Source organism: Nycticebus coucang, chromosome 16, assembly GCF_027406575.1.
Source record: "Nycticebus coucang isolate mNycCou1 chromosome 16, mNycCou1.pri, whole genome shotgun sequence".
Taxonomy (NCBI): domain Eukaryota; kingdom Metazoa; phylum Chordata; class Mammalia; order Primates; family Lorisidae; genus Nycticebus; species Nycticebus coucang.
The window spans coordinates 54,138,334-54,152,329 of NC_069795.1; the positions used below are offsets into that span (position 1 = coordinate 54,138,334).

General features: G+C 35.0%; 1 protein-coding gene across 2 annotated transcripts in view; it reads left to right on the top strand.

Annotated features, from left to right (window-relative positions):
- ALCAM (activated leukocyte cell adhesion molecule) overlaps positions 1–13,996 on the top strand; it is a 205,225-nt gene that overhangs the window by 39,501 nt on the left and 151,728 nt on the right. The gene's annotated exons all lie outside the window — the stretch shown is intronic.

Consider the following 13,996-nt stretch of genomic DNA (forward strand, 5'->3'; position numbering starts at 1 on the left):
GCCCCCAGTTCAGCCCATTTTATTAGTTCTACCTGTCTCCTGACTCTTTGCTCCATCTATCATCCCCAACTTGAATTTGCTCTTTCTCTCTCAAGGATGTAGTATTGTCTCCCCTGACCACTATTTCTATTGAAGAATAAGTTCATTAGAATGTCTTTGTAGGACTTCATACCACTATGGGAAGACTTTGACATGCCTTGAGCTATATATTTACAAATGTAACATTTAATCTTTTGCTAATGCTTTATTTTTTTATACCTTGTCCAGTTGGCATTGTCACATTCCAGTTCTATGATATTGGTCATGTTCCTAAAGTTTTTAGTTTCCACTTATAAAATTTAGATAACAGGAATAATTGCTTCAGAGGAGGTTCTGTGAGAAAATTATGTATATAACCATGTCATAAATTATGTATGTTATGTGTGTGTGTATATGATATATGTGCGTATGTATGTATGTGTATATATGTATGTGTGTATATATATAGCACTTGTGTATGTGTGCGTGTGTATATATATGGGTGTGTATGTATGTGTATATATGTGTGTGTGTGTATATATATATGGGTGTGTATATAAATATAGATAGCACTTAGCTCAGTTTAGTTTCTAGAATGCAGGAAGACTTCAACAATTGGCTGTATTTATTATTGGTAACAGTAACAATGTTGTTGTCGTGACATTGCCCCATATTACTCCTTCTTCTGTGTTCCCAATCTTGATAAATGGCCCTGACATCCAACTAATTTTTAAATGAGTATCCTGGATTATCATTGACACATCTCCATCCATCTTATCCCACATATGATCCTTCAACATGTTCTCTTGATTCTACTCCAACGTATCTCCTGCATCTCAACACATTTCTCCATTTTTATGTGTTGCCAACTATCTTACTCTTAGTTCAAATCACTGTCATTTCTTCCTGAAACTACTACAATAGCTCACTCATCTCCCCACATTTCTCTTGCATGCTTTGTAATTCATTTTTATAATACAGCTGGAGATTTTTTTTATTTTTTATTTTTTTAAGAAAAAGGTTGAAATTTTTAGGTTTAATTTTCTTCTTCCTAGAGGAGCAGAAAAAGTTCTTATCAGAGTTGCTTTTATTCTTTCTAGTTTAGGAAATCAGGCATGATGGGGGGGGAAGTGATCTCTTTCCCCACATCATTGAACAGTATTTTGTACTTTAATCCTATTAGTTCTTTCATATTCTTACCTAGTGCTTAAGCAATAATTGAACAACTAACTCCCTTCACTCCGTCCTTCCTGTGTCTGCCTACATTTCTTTTTCTTTTTTTTTATTATTATTAAATCATGTTACCTCATGCTTAAAATGTTTCAGTAGCTTCTCATAACCTGTGATATAAAGTCTAAAATCCTTGAAATGAGCTGTAACAAAAGCATAGCCCGATGTGTTCTTTGCTTCATTCCCTGGTGTCATTCAGGTCCTCTTTACCAACTTCGTACTCCAGCCTCAGCTTTACTCAAATTTCCTTTTTCCCAAAAAGTTCCCAAGCCCCAAACCCACCCCAGGCTTTTCACTCACACCATTTCCTCTGCCAAGAAGGAATCTCCGAGCTTCTTTTTCACCTCCTATTCCTCTTCAGGTCTACTGTTGTTGCCCAGAAACTTTTCTGCTACCTCCCTCTGTCCCCATTGTACTCCCCGCTGATGTGGTATTAAATCTTCTGGATTTTATGCGTCTACACTACATTTTCTGCACTGTATTCTAATATTCAGGGTATGGGCTTCTGCAATTTTTAAGTTCCTTAAGGACAAGGATAATTACACTGTTCTCACCATTTGGATTCAGATATACAGCATAAATGAAAACACAGATATTTAGCTAATAATTATTGAGTGAAATTAATGTAGTATAGTGAGAAGGTGATAGACTTTGTTAACCATCTAGACCTGAGATCAAATCTCAGCTTGATCACTTGCTAACTTTGTTACCTTAAAAACATTGTAACTCTGTCACCTTGAACAAGTTGTTTACCCTTGAGATTTTTGTCAGGAAATTGTAAGATAAATATACTTTCCTCCTGATTGTCATGAAAGTTAAATGAGGAAACATATACAAAGTACATGGCACAGAGTGTGTTTTCTATAAACATGACTTCCTCTTTTTTATTTATATTTGAAGTTGTTCCTTTGAAATAGTAGCAGCAGTGTGTTAGTGCAAAGCATCTGCACCATTTTATTGTATATTGTCTTAGGACGCACAGATGATAGTTTTTTCCCCAATTTTTGTCAATATTCTTTAATGAAGAGTCATTTTAGTGTCTCAGAAAATAAAGAAATTACGACCCTTTTTTAATTTTGTGAAATGAATATTCTCTTCTTTGCTATAACCTGGGAAGCTGGAATGATCTAATGGTTAAAAGTACCAGTAAAAAAAAAAATAATAAATAAATAAAAAAATGTCCCTTTTGCTGCTTGATTTGAGGGAATTGATTATGTGATGCATTGGTGCTGACTCACCTTGGCAAACAAAAAAAGCCTGCATTTCGCTCTCCTTTCCTTCTAATGATGGACGGCTGTCTTCATAGTTTCAGATGTCTTTAAATTCATCAAGTATAACCTCTAATGCAAATCTTATGTATGTAAAATTATCTCTTACTTGGTTTTTAAAGGCATAACAGAGAATAAAGGGGTTTAAGAGGTGAGTCTTTTGGTTTTAAGAATATTGAAATGCAATCTTCACCAGCTGTCTATTTTTAAATTAAATTTCAGTTTTTCATGTGAAACACTGTGTGTGTTAGCTCACATTAAAGTAAGAATGTAAATGCTCAGAAGTTTGAGGTTAATTCTACATTAAGAAACAGCTGAGAGGTTGAGTATAACACCCTTGCTCCTTAAATTCGCAAACAGATGTGCTTCTTTCAGTCAGTCTGTACTACCATGAAATTAAAAAAATAGTTAATGATGTTCAAATTCACTTTGTAGAGCAAAGTGTTGTGTGACAGTGGCTTGTGACTTTGAAGGACTGAAATTTTTTCAGCTAATGTATGTTCTTTCGTTGTTTTGTTTTGCTACAGAGTTAATTTGAGACATTAAGGCTCATCTGCCTCAGAATTTGGAGGAGAGGTTAACTTTAGAATACTATGACTAAAATACAAAGGAAGAGAGACATGTATTTTTTTTAATATAAAGAAAAGCAATGTCTGACATTTTAGATATTCAATTTCCTATTTAGTTTCTTTAGTTTCCTAGGTATTTATCATTAACAAAAAACTACTGCTCACAAATGGATTTTTCTCCTGAGCTCAATTGCTTTCTCGCACCCCCCCCAACATTTCCTTGCATTTCTTATGTATCATTAACCCCGTACTCTTTTGTTTTTACTGTTTTCTTTCCTATTTACAAGTAAACCCTCCTTATCAAATTCCACTTCTGTGTTTTCCTTGAACAGTTGACACATCCTACTTTCTTTGAAAATCATCATTTTAATTTTCTCTCACATTTCAGCACAACTATAGGGTTGGGTTCTTTTTTTTCTTGAGACAAAGTCTCACTTTGTCACCCTCAGTAGAGCACAATAGCGTCATAGCTCACAGCAACCTCAAATTCCTGGACTCAAACAATCCTCTTGCCTCAGCCTCATGAATAGCTGAGACTTGCCACAACACCGGGCTATTTTGTTAGAGATGAGGTCTCACTCTTGCTCAGGCTGGTCTCCAACTCCTGAGCTCAAGCCATCCACCTGCCTTGGCCTCCCAAAGTGCTAGGATGACAGGCATGAGCCACCACGCCCAGCCTCTGATTTGCACTGATATTAAAACAAGATGCTATCATACATAGGATAGAAAAAATTACATAATACCTATACATACAACATAATAAATTTCCCCTCATTATTCTCCTCAGAGTAAAATATATAGTATTATAATTCAAAGTTACTGCTGCTCATTTACTTCCTGAGAGTCTACAGTGAGGTCAAGAGAATTGAATGTAAGGAATAGTTTTGGAATGTGTGTAAGTTAAGCAAACAACTTACTTTATAGAGAGAAAAGAAAATAGAGAAAGGGGAATCATGGAAGGGCAGATTAGACTAAAGTGTCTACTTTACTTTAAATATAATGATTTCTGAGTCACATTCAGATTGGGGCCACTTCTTTTCCTTGCTGTATTTGAGAAAACAGTGCGAAAACAGTTTAGATTATACATTTAAGGATAACTAACAAAAAAATGAAAACAAAGAGCAAGGTTCAGGAAAACACTAAATATTCTAGAGCACTAATGGGAAAATAAGAAAGGATGTCGAAAGAAAGCCACACTGCATTTACCTTGACAGAGATGATACCCCAAACGGCATTACAGAGACTCTAAGAACTGCAGGATGTTTCAAGGGTCATTTTGCAGGGAAAGTCCAGGGGCAAAAAAGGAAAATGAATACAAAGAGCTAAATTTTGTTAAACCGTAAAATAGATGGTAATAAAATTTCCCATAGGGAATTTTTGAAAATATAGCAGACCAGAAAGTGTAAGTGGTCCCATAGGAGTCTTATTTTTTTCAGTTGAAGTGGCTTCTACTAATCTGAAACTTAGCAGCATGTTGTGGGATTTACAAGAAATTAAATTTCTCTGGGGAATGAATAAATAATAGTGACATACATGTAATTACGGCAACACATAGCCCATATTCTGAATAAGGTTAAGTAGTAAACACAGCATTCAGTTCTGTCCCCCAAGGTGAGCACTTCTTAAGTAACTTCTGCATGCCTGGCACAGTTGTAGGTTCACTGCTCCAACTATCTGGGTGTGTGTATAGTGGGGATGTGGGAGTAGATGAGGCAGAGAAAGAAATGAAGCCTCCCTGTACGTACAAGCACAAATGGAAATATTGTTTTGGAGCTATTTCAGAATAACAAATATTGCTTGATATTTTAAAGTGAGAAAGATTACTGAGTATTAAATACTTAAACATTATATTTAAAGTAAAGTGTCTAATCTGCCTTTCCATGGTTCCCCCTTTCTCTATTTTCTTGTCTATGTGTCTTCCATTTAACTTCTATTTTTAAGAACTTGAAAAAACATTTTTCTCATCTCATAACAAGTGGAATTTACACAAAGGCAAAACATACTCTGAGTGAGAATACATTTTAAATATAAGGTAAAAAAAGAGATCAGAAACGATTTGAAAGGAAATGGGTCCTATTATGCCAGTGATATGCATCAGGGAGTAATTGTCTTTGTTCACAAAATGCATCATTGGACAACATGGTACACTTTACACTGTCTTGGCATTAGTGAGACAGAGGTTGTTATAATGTTCTGCCATATGCCAAATAGATAACTTTGGGGAAATGGCTTAATATCCCTGCATCTTATTTTCTCATTGCTAAAGTAGAGTTATCAAACCTACTTTTCAGCATTTTTGTAGCAATCAGATAAAATTAGGTGGGTGTCACACCTTATGTATTATCCCTCTGGTAGAAAGCACTCTTGAAGTTCATGGTCATTTCCCTTTTACTTCCTTGAATCCAGTGGTAATAGAGGAACAAGATGATTTATGTAGTTTCCATTTTTTTTAATAAAAGGAAATGAATTCATTTAAAGGGATCAATTGTAATTACAAATTTCATGGAAATTGTAAGAACTGGTTTCTCCTCTTATTTAGAAGACTTTGAAGATCATAATGACCAAAAGATTTAAGCTGCAGTTTTAAAAATATAAATAAAAACCATTTTTACATTGGTTTTTAAGAAAAGTTCAGACAATTTATTGACATGTAACTCATGTCATAGTAAGTCATAATTGTGGTCTTAACTCACGTGATGTGTACAAGTATCTGTTTTTAGTGATTTGACTTGATGTAAGCCCAGGGTTCTTGATGTGGATTCCATAGACAGGCTGGATGTCTGTTGAGTTCTTAGAAAAAAAATTGTGGCCCCTGTCTTACCTGCACTTCTCTGAGTATTTTCATAGTTTTTCTTGGTTATTCAAAAATGCCTTTCTATATGCAAAGGTTAAAGCCACTATAATAGAAAAAATTCCTAGATAAAGGAATAGTTCATAGATCTCTTGAGGCTGCCTCTCTCAAATATTAGATAACCCATTAGTAGTACTCTGTGAGCAAGTAGGTAGGAGTTGATTCTGGCTTGTGCTCCCTAAGATTCTCTGAACTTTCTTCATTCCATAAATAGTACAAAGCCTAGAAAAATAATTACTAGGAATGAAGATACTTGTGACCCTCCGGTGAAAAATAAGAAGTTTGCCTTTTGTTTTTGCTTCAGAAAGGCAGTTACCTCCTCACTATCTATAAAGCTTCTCCAACAAATAGACTGAGGGTGCAGAAACTTTTCATGTGGGAAGGACGCATTAATTTAGCTATAATCAAATATGGCCATATTCAAGAAACTTCAAATAGACATACTTTAAAGTGTACATTGTATTGTTAAAGTCTGACTACTATGTATTTAATTTTAAAAAGCAAAAACTGTTTATTTTTAAAGTTAACTAACATTTACGTGACTTTGTTGTATCTACATTTTCTTTTTTTTTTTGAGGCAGAGTCTCACTTGTCACCCTTTCTAGAGTACTATGGCATCATAGCTCACAGCAACTTCAAACTCTTGCACTCAAGCGACCCTCTTGCCTCAGCCTTCTGAGTAGCTGGGACGGTAGGCAACTACCACAATGTCTGGCTATTTTTAGAGATGGGGGTCTTGCTGTTGCTCAGGCTGGTACAGAACACCTGAGCTCACAAGATCTACCTGCATTACAGGCCTGAGCCCCCTTGTATCTACAGATTTGAATATTTAGTTGTAGCATGGAGGTCTGCAGTTATAGCTCATCCTCTAGACAGGTATCCTTTACTGTGACCTTAAAAGGACATCTTGACTTGGGTCAGATAGGAGAATGCAGATTCACAGCAGTGAGTGGTGAAAAGCAAGAAAGCTGTTTTCGGCCATGTTGCTGAAACGGGTTACCTACTGCATTTTCCATAGTTCAGCTGGATATTTCTTAGCATCAGACAATGACTTTCATGTGTGATCTGCTCAGAACCAAGTCAATTCTATTCGTAGTTCTTTAGGTGTCATGGTGATATCAATTAGTGAGGCTGAAACAGTAATTTGAGTGCGATTCTCAAAGTGAACCTTTCATTGTATTCTCCAATTAATATGTCTACAACAGCGTGTATCTTTCAGATGATTCACATATATCATCCTGCTCATCCATGACTTTTGCTAACTGGGGAAACTATTCATCCAATATTTTCATTTGATGAAGAATTGTTTTGAAGAAAAGGTAGCTTTTTTCTAAATGCTTGTGTTTTTTTTTCTACATATCACATATAGACTTAATTTCACCTTCCAAAGAAATATTCAAGTCATTTTGATTTGATGTGATATCCCACAGAAATGCTGCATTTCTATAGAAATCTTCTTTCAATAATTCTCATTGCTGTTTCTGTTCTTCATAAAATTGAACTATCTGTTTTCCCAGAGATAAAATTTTTGGCTAACACCTATCCCTGTGATAGCCAATGTACTTTGGAATGATAAATGGCAAGTCCAACCTGAATGCCTCCTCACTGAACTTTAAGTATTAGGAAACTGGCAATGCCATGTTGAGTTGGCATGAATATAGTTAACAATACTTATCACTTGTTGCCAGGTGAAAACAGTACTTTCAGCACAGATATTTTGCTGATTCAAGATACAATGAAAAGAAATGAAAGAAAGGAGAGCACATGATCTGTTAATGATTTTAAATCTGTATGTAAACCCTTCATGTTCTCCTGTGACAGAAGGTGCACCGTCTATACATACACTTACTAAATCGACAAAATACCATCCAACTTCATGACCTTTATCTTGAGAGTTGTTAAAGGTATCTGTTTCCCATGTTCTGTTTGCAAGAGTTCCCAAAGCATTCTTCATAGCAAAGAAAATCTTCTGTTATAACCTGAATGAAGTATAAACCCTACACGAAGTCAGTAGTATCAATTGATTCATCCAAAGTGATCAAATGATATATATTTTCCTTTTGATGTATTACAAGAATTTGTTCTGTTAAGTTGAAAGCTGATTCATGCTGCCGATCCATTGTATTCTCCTTCAAAGAGGCAGTTGTCTGCATTTTGAAATGGTATCAGGTCCACGCATCTCACAATTTTGACAATGCATTATTTCACCATTTCCACATCATGGAATGGCTTCCCTTTTTTCCCCTGAGTATAGATGCTACTTTGTAAGTTGCTTCACTGCCATTATTTCTGGGTCTTATTGTTACTTGAAAGAATTGTCTTTGCTATTGCTTTTCACCATTTGTTTCCTATAATCAAACCTTTTGTACTTCTCCCTCTAATTTAAAATATTTGTTGGGCACTGACCCCATATACTGAAGTTCAAACCCAGCCCCGGCCAAACTGCAACAACAAAAAAAATATCTGGGCTTTGTGGCGGGCACCTGTAGTCCCAGCTGCTTTGGAGGTTGAGGCAAGAGAATTGCCTGAGCCCAGGAATTGGAGGCTGTTGTGAGCTATGTGACGCCACGGCACTCTATCGAGGGCGAAAAAGTGAGACTCTCTCTCTACAAAGAAAACAAAACTTTTTTTGTTGCCCTTAGGAGTGTTAAAATGCTGATGGGCATTAAATTTCTTCAATGTTGATGTTGCAGTACCACAGACAAGCAAATCATCTTATCATTAGCAGAAATAAGATAATATTACAATCCCCAATTCTCATTAAAAAAATCTGTTTTCTTCCTTCAATGTTCTCTTGGTCTTCTTTGACATGACGGGCTGTTAAGAAGACAGGATTAAAAAATACTGTGGAGCTCTGCCACTAATCACAAATTGCACAGTGCACCATTTCCAAAAGCTGATAGCAGACAAGCGTGTTTGACCCCCATAAACACCCCCCACCCCCAGCCTCCTCAGTTAGTGGCACTACTCAAGACAGAGTAGTCAGACAGCGATTTAGCCCTTATGGCTTACTCATGTTCAAACTGTGCCAGGCAAGCTGGGAGGATTACTTTGTTGAAAAGTATTTTATTCTTTGCTATTCTAAGTACATCCATTATAAAAATAAAATAAAAATATAAAAGATGAACAAAAATGTATTAATAAAAATAAAAGGGTTTGTCTTATAAAATCTAGATTCACTCCAAAGGTTGCACTTCAGAACCTAGCCTTAAGGATGGAAGTTCCCCATCACTGACATAGACAAAGCCAAAGCTTTTCTTTTTAAAAAAGAGCTTTACATATTTGGTGCCTACATAAGTAATGCCCTTTATCTCGTTCTTAGAGTTCTATACGGAGAAATATTGAGAAGACCATTTTAACAGAGAGAAATGCAAAGACAGATTCTACATACCCAATTTTGACGCTGACAGTGATTGCTTTAAAGAAATGTTGCATCTGAATGTCAGCCAACATGAATTATACAAAATGAAGCGGAATGAATTAATTTTCTGAATGAGATTATTTGGAATTATATATTTGAATTTTGGAAATTATTAATATACATCCAATCAAATAATTTGTATTGCTCACAGGGCGTGCATTTCTTATTGCTACTCCCAAATCATTCACTTCAACCACTGCTGAGAGAGCCTACCTTGCTCCAGGAATCTACCAGCTTCTAGAAACCCAGAGACAAATAAGAACTGAGTTTGTGACTCACAGAACAGCAAAGCTGACAGGCATATTTACAACTTATGAAAATGCACCAGGATTGAAAATTATGATGAAGATATTTCTATGAGGACATAAATGAGGGGAAATTTTTTTTTATATTTCAAATTAATATGAGGGTACACATTTTTAGGTTACGTTGTTCTCACTTCCATGGTAAAAGGGAACAATATTTTTGGTGTAGGTGAGGAAGGCGTATTTGCTGAAGAGAGAGCAGAAATAAGGAGGGGGATTTGTTAGCTCTGAGGGAGGACAGAGGAAGAAGAGTTTTAGACAATGATTGGCTGTATTTTAACCTAGGAAATTGATGATGGATTAGTAGAAACTTTACTCTGGAGAATTTATTTATTCATTAATATATTTTTAAGATTGGGAATCTGTAAGAAAATGCTCTGTACTAAATATTTGTTTTTACTTCTCAGACTCTACTTGAAGCAATGCTTTTTGAGTAAGATGTTTTACTTATATTATCTCCTTTAATAGTAAGAGCTTTATTTTAGAGGTAAAGAAATAGCTTTGATAATAATAAGAAATGGTTCAGTTTTCACAGTCAATAATCAACAGCAATGGTCTATGTGATTGAATTAAATGTAAAAGGGGAATGTATAGAAATGAGACAAATTATGACATTGATAGTAAAAAAAAGAATTATATTTGTGCTATATTGATTTTGAGGTCCTTAACAAATTAAATATTTTGTTGAATATAATGCTTAAAATACCAGATATTAATAAATGCATATTCTATTTATAATAAGCCTTCATTATAAAATGCCAGTAAAATTGGTAACATAAACATTTTATTTCTATTTTTTACCTGAGAATACAAACAAATTACTTTCAATAATATCTGTTCTCTTCCTCAGCCTCTTCTGTCCTGATAAAAGATCAAGAAGGAAATGTTCTATGAGAGAAAAGTACCACCCTGAAAAGTGGATTAAGACTTCTCACCCATAGAAATCTTTAGAGTCTACAACCTTGATCAATCCATGGCTTTCAAAGTAGATCTCCCAAGAAGAAATACTTTGTTAAAAAAATAATTCCTGAGGCTCGGCGCATGTAGCACAGTGGTTACAGCGCCAGCCACATACACCAAGGCTGGCAGGTTGGAATCTGGCCCAGGCCGGCTAAACAATGACAACAACAATGCAATAAAAAATAGCCAGGCATTGTGGTGGGCACCTGTAGTCCAAGCTACTTGGGAGGCTGAGGCAAGAGAATTGTTTAAACCCAAGAGTTTGAGGTTGCTGTGAGCTGTGACACCACAGCACTCTACTGACCACGACATAGTGAGACTGTCTCAAAAAAAAAAAAAAAATTCCTGAAAGGCTTTTGCCCAAACTTAAATCAAAACTGTGATGAAATTAAAATTTTTTTCCTCCAATTCTATGACCTCAGTTTTTTTTATTTTAGATTTTTATTTATTTTTTTTTTTTGGTGGTTTTTGGCCAGGGCTGCGTTTGAACCCGCCACCTCCGGCATATGGGACCGGCGCCCTACTCCTTGAGCCACAGGCGCTGCCCTATGACCTCAGTTTTAAACAATTTTGCCATCTCTAGGGTGAAAGTACTTTAAAACAACTAGTGATTTCATCATTATTTCCAGTGGTACTGGTAAGAGGTTCAAGGAAAAGAAAATTTGTTTAATATTCCTCTTTTTTATTTGAACCAATGCACTTTGGGGATGCCAATCAATGAATTAATGCTTCTGAATTTTTGCTTTGCTTCTGAGATATTTTATGGCTGTGGGCAAAAAGAAAAATTGCGCTCTTCCAAACCACAAGTGATAAGTGGAGACAACAGTGCCTTCCTTCACTTGTGGGGCTGTGGAGTGTAATCATTTAATGTGTGCAACATGCTAAATGCTGTCATTACAACGCAGTATTGGATTTCTTTGTTGTATTATGGAGCAGAATATTGAACAATAATAAGATAGAACAGCTTTTTAGACAACCTGTGTTCAAGCCACTGATAATTATGAAATTATGCCAGCTGAACTCGTTTTGTTCTTCAACCACTTCCTCAAGAGTCAGTGGGATATAAAATGTTTGAGTGGGAAGAGCACTAATGGACAGAAAGAGCAAGTGCGGTCATTACACTGGGGAATGGCGTAGTTCAACAACTTCATGCTCTTTTCAGAAATGATTAGAGTCATAACTAACAGCTGTACTAGTTCTGCTTTGAAAATATAGTAGCTATCCCTTTTTATAACATGGTATATTGTTAAGTCATATAATTTTACTGCAATCTTCTAAGGTAAGTTCTTACATTTCACATTGAAAGGATCAACTGACCAACAGTGCATTTTTTTGAAACAGCGAGATGAAATAGAACTTTCTATAATATCTGCATTCCTGTTACAGATAATGAATCAAATAGCCTTTAGTGTAACAATTGTATTGGAATAATTTATCATAAACATTATATTACACTATCCTTAGTTCTTCACTTGGAAAATCCTTGGTTCTTTGTAAATTTTCCTTCTCTTACTGTTCAATAGGGAAATTCTCCTTCCCTCACTGTTCAATAGAAATATCAAATACACTTTTACCTGGGACTATGAAAACACTAAATACTTTAACAAATGACCATGACCATGTCTATAGAGAGTCATGGACAGATTCTTTCAATGGAAGACAGTCGGGGGCAATGATATAATAAAGATATTAGAAAACATCTGTTTTCTCATAAAAAATATATATACAATCAACTATTCTAAAAATTCTGTTCAGCATGCTTCTATCTGATGATCTACCAGGACTATGTGTTTTCCTTAGAGTTGTATTCGATAATACTAATCATAATATTTTACTTGGTAATACAATATTTTCAAAGACTAAGTTAGAAAATTAACACACACATTTGTCATTTTGCCCTATAAATCAATGTATTCTGATTCTATTAACATAGAGAAAAACAATTCTTAGTATTAAAGTCCAAAGCAATCACCACTTTAATAAACTTTGAAGCCGTAGTTTAGAATTCACATCTATTGGACAGAACTGAAACAGAGCTAGTAAAAGCCTAATAGGCACTAACTGTGATTCATGGTGACTATGGCCTTGTGAGTTAAAAAACTACCCTTATTTGAATTGTTTGAAAGAAATTCAACTAGTAGGTATATATATTTTTTAAAAACATGCATTTTTATTAAAATTTCATGTAGCTCATTCATTCACTAGCATTTTTGTCCATATATCATGGACATTACTCTATATACTTTTTAAAGTATTTAAATAGTAAATTTCTATTATTTACTAGGAATTTACTTTAGCTCTCCACAATTTCCTTGTGTGAGAGATTGTATCTATTTCACAGGATTTTTGTGAATATCAAATGCATAAATGCATACAAAATAAATGCATTTTAGATATTATTAATTGCTGTGTTCTTATTTAATCCTCACAATAAGCCTGTTGTGGAGTTATTACTTACATTTTACAAGGAGTCACACTATCTCAAATTACATATCTAGTAAAGTAGCAGAATTCAGATTAAACCTCAGGCCAGTCTGAATCTAAACATCATGTTCTTCCTGTAACACTGATGAGAGTACATTTCAGTCAAAATAAACATGGTAAGCCAAAGCACATTGATATTGAAATGAGAATGTTTTACAGTAAGATATTCAGAAATTAACCTTGTTTGTTTTGAGATATGTGGGTCGATGATATTCAGTAGTTGTAAGGCCAGTTAAAAGAATATCTTAAAAAGCAGCCATTATAATTTGGGGGTTGTTGAGGTTGATATTTGAAAGCATTGAGAATGTTCAGATATGTTCCACGATGGCAAAAGAAGGAAAATTTGTTTGGAAAGGGACATGATTAGCAAAAGAGGTAAGGATGACTTTACAAGAATTTAGATGTGAGGTTATATGAACAATGTAACCTGTAACAATGTGTAGCCTGTAACAATGAATGTGCAGAAGGCCAAGGATGCTTCAAAGAAACAAATGATTGTTTTACATGTTGATAGACTATGACAGATGAACTAGAATAAATAGTAACTTACTTTCTCACATTGGCTTCCTTCATGTAGTAAACAAATCAAAATTGAACATTTGCTGTATGTCTTCCATTGTTTTTAGCCCCATAGAGTCAGTAGTAGAACTAGAACTTGAATTCCAGTGTTATGAATGAAGTTTTTTACTCTCAGTCTCACTATGCAGCCTCCACCTTATGGATGGCAGCACGTTTAGGTATTTAGATTCTCAATGTAGAGATGAGGGGAATGAGGCTCAAAGATGCCTCCAGTTGTCCTAGTAATAAACAATCAGTCCTAAAATTCAAGACCTTTGAAATCTTTAGACTTTATTATTATTAACTACGTCTTCCATTCTTTTAGTGTAAGT